The 3,748-nt window shown below is 45.0% G+C and overlaps 1 pseudogene; it reads left to right on the top strand.

Moving 5' to 3' along the window:
• The first annotated feature begins 212 nt into the window (after window positions 1–212).
• Window positions 213–3,196, top strand: LOC127799649 (receptor protein kinase CLAVATA1-like; annotated as a pseudogene).
• Window positions 3,197–3,748: the final 552 nt, after the last annotated feature.

Here is a 3,748-nt window from a genome sequence, read left to right as displayed (position 1 = left end):
AATTTATTTGGGAGTGATTTTTGTTTTTTCATGTAAATTAAAAATATTTTCTTTACTAACTAAATATTATCAAATTAAAATCTAAAATTGTAATTTAATTGAAGTCGATGAATAATATTCTATTCATTGGCAATTCTCCTACTATGTATTTGCTTATGTTATTTAAGCAGGCTGCCCGAACCTGTCGGAACAAACCCAACAGAGTAGGAGATATGAGAGTGCCTTGTTCATCTCTAATTAACACTTGTTTTCTTCTCCTCCTCCTCTTCCTGTTACAGTGCTTTTTGCTTTCATCTTGTGATGCGTATTCGGATCTTGACGCGCTGATGAAGCTCAAGTCCTCCATGATCGGAGCGGCGGGTTCTGGACTTGATGACTGGAAGCCGGAAACCTCGTCCTCCCATTGCTCCTTTTCTGGAGTTACGTGCGATGAGGACTCCCGGGTTATTGCTCTCAACATCTCCACTCTTCCTGATCTATTCGGTACCATTCCTCCCGAGATTGGCCTTTGGACCGTCTCCTCAATCTCACTCTCTCCGCCGACAATCTCAACGGTCCTCTTCCTCTTGAGATGTCCAACCTCACCGCTCTCAGGTTCGTCAACCTCTCCTCCAACAACTTCAGCGGCGACTTCCCTGGAGATATGGTGCTCACCATGACGAACCTCGAGGTTTTTGATGCTTACAACAACAACTTCTCCGGCAAGCTCCCTCTGCAGTTTGCCAGCCTGAAGAGACTCAGAACGCTCCATCTAGACGGAAACTACTTTTCCGGCGAGATTCCGGAAGCCTACGCCGATATACAAAGCCTAGAGATCTTAGGTCTTGGAGGCAACGGTCTCACGGGAAGAATTCCAGCGAGCTTGGCTCGGTTGTCCAACCTTCAAGAACTGTGCCTCGGTTGTTTTAATGCGTACAAAGGAGGTATTCCGCAGGAGTTAGGATCATTGAGCTCGCTCCGACTCCTGGATTTGAGAAGTTGTAACCTCTCCGGCGGGATTCCGCCGAGTTTGGGAAATCTGAAGATGTTACACACTCTCTTTCTCCAGCTTAATAACCTTTCCGGCATCATCCCTTCGCAACTTTCCGGTTTGCTGAGTCTGAAACAACTCGACCTCTCCACGAACCAATTCAATGGAGAGATACCCGACAGTTTCATTGAACTTCAGAACCTCACCCTACTGAACCTCTTCGAAAACAACCTTCACGGTCCTGTTCCGTCGTTCATCGGCGATTTGCCCAATCTGGAGGTGCTGCAGTTTGGAGGAATAATTTCACCTTGGAATTGCCCGAAAACCTTGGCCGGAACAGAAAACTACTGTATCTCGACGTCTCGACCAATCACCTAACAGGTACGATTCCTCACGATTTATGCAAGGAAGGAGACTGAAGAAGCTGATACTGATGGAGAATTACTTCATGGGGCCGATTCCTGAAGAACTCGGTGAGTGCAAATCACTGACTCGGGTTCGAATCATGAAGAACTACTTGAACGGAACGATTCCCTCTGGCTTCTTTAGCATGCCGTTATTGGACTTGCTTGAGCTTAACGACAACTTGTTCACCGGCCAACTTCCTTCTGAGATATCGGGCAAGACACTCCGCTTACTGTCCCTGTCTAATAACTACATCTCCGTGAACTTCCTCCTGCCATTGGCAATCTTGATAACTTGCTTTATCTCCTCCTTGACACGAACCAATTTTCTGGTGAAATCCCGGAGCAGATCTTCAGTTTGAAAGCTCTTTTGAAGATCAACCTCGGCTCCAACAACGTTACCGGAAAGATTCCGTCGTCACTAGAACACTCTCAGTCTATAACTTCAATTGATTTCAGCAGGAACAGATTGCACGGCGAAATTCCCAGAGGCATTGCCAGATTACACAACTTGGGCATGCTCAATTTGTCAAGAAACCAGCTGACTGGTGCAATACCCGTGAAATGGCATCCATGGGTAGCCTAGCAATGCTGGACCTTTCATACAATAACCTGTCCGGGAGAATCCCCTGCGGCGGGCAATTCCAAGCCTTCAATGCCAGCTCCTTCGACGGCAACTCCAAACTCCGTCCACCGCACAATCTATGCCTGTTCCAAGTGCCAAACCCACCAGTTGGGCTTTAAGGGAACGGCGTGCGGGGCTTTTCAGATCAACAAAGCTTCTCATTGTCGCGATCACTGTTGGCGTGATGTTTGGGTTGATCATCATGATCACAGTCGCGGTCACGTTGAGGGGAATCAGAAACAAGAGATTGGAAAAATCAAGAGTATGGAAGCTCACTGCATTCCAGAAGCTGGATTTCAAAGCAGAAGACATTCTCGAGTGCTTGAAGGAAGAGAACATTATCGGAAAAGGAGGAGCCGGAATCGTGTACCGGGAACCATGCCAAACGGCGGAGTTGACTTGGCAATCAAGCAACTGGTTGGCCGTGATACCACGGGTCGCAACGACCATGGTTTCTCGGCCGAAATACAGACTCTAGAAAAAATCCGGCACCGAAACATAGTGAAACTGTTAGGGTACCTGTCCAACAGAGAAACGAACTTGCTGGTGTACGAGTACATGCCAAATGGGTGCTTGGGGGAGATGCTTCATGGGCCAAACGGAGCCCAATTGCAATGGAAGAGCAGGAACAAGATTGCAATGGAGGCAGCCAAAGGGCTGTGTTATCTCCACCATGATTGTTCCCCTCTCATCATCCACAGGGATGTCAAATCCAACAACATACTGCTCGATTCTGATTACGAGGCTCATGTGGCTGATTTCGGCTGGCCAAGTACTTCCGGCGGCCGGAGCTTCAGAGCGCATGTCGTGCATTGCCGGCACCTTTGGTTACATTGCTCCAGAGTACGGGCATACCCTCAAAGTGGACGAGAAGAGCGATGTGTATAGCTTTGGGGTGGTGCTTCTAGAGCTGATCACCGTCGGAAGCCAGTGGCCCGTGAGTTCGAAGAGGGAGTGAACATTGTGGGGTGGGTGAAGAAGAGGAGAAAGGAGTTGGGTCGGCCGTCTGATGCAGAATGGGTGCTTGCAGTGATTGATCAAAGGCTTAGCCAGTACCCATTGACGGGAGTGATAAAGTCGTTGAGGATTGCAATGATGTGCGTTGAGGATGCGAGTGCAGCCAGGCCTACCATGAGAAAAGTCGTCCACATGCTCACCCATCCACCCCGATCCCCCACTACAATACAAAAGTGTTAAAAAGGCTCACTCCATCACATAATCCACGTTGAGTAAACTAAAACTAACAAAAGTGAAATCAGTGTACTATATGTTGCAATCAATTATAAAAAAAAAATAATGATGAGAATTTTATAAGGTTTTAACTTGGATGTAAATGAATTTGTAGACTTTTGATTTATGTTGCAATGTGTCACAAGACTAGCTTTCAAGACTCGGTTAGCAAGCTTGTGATGGCCACAAGCATGTACAACTCAAGTCAGCCTAGCACCAACAAGATTAAACAAAGCACAGCACACAAAGAAGGAAATGCACACATAGTAATTATTAAATTTTTAATTTTGTTATAATTTAGTCTTTTGTTAAACATTCTAATTAAGATTAAATAATTTATTATGATAAATTAATTATAATAAAGCATGGTGTTTTGTGTTAATTTTCTAAATTTACTATAACGATTTTAATGATCAAGTATAAAAAATGTTAGAGCATATATATTTTAGTTATAAAATTAAACTGAAAATTAAAAATTATTTTCATAACCGAATGGGCTCTAAATATATATATATTTTT

Source organism: Diospyros lotus, chromosome 4 (assembly GCF_014633365.1).
Source record: "Diospyros lotus cultivar Yz01 chromosome 4, ASM1463336v1, whole genome shotgun sequence".
In the NCBI taxonomy this organism is placed as follows: Eukaryota; Viridiplantae; Streptophyta; class Magnoliopsida; order Ericales; family Ebenaceae; genus Diospyros; species Diospyros lotus.
Note: the sequence above shows the minus strand (reverse complement) of the source record. Positions and strands in the feature narration are given on the sequence as shown.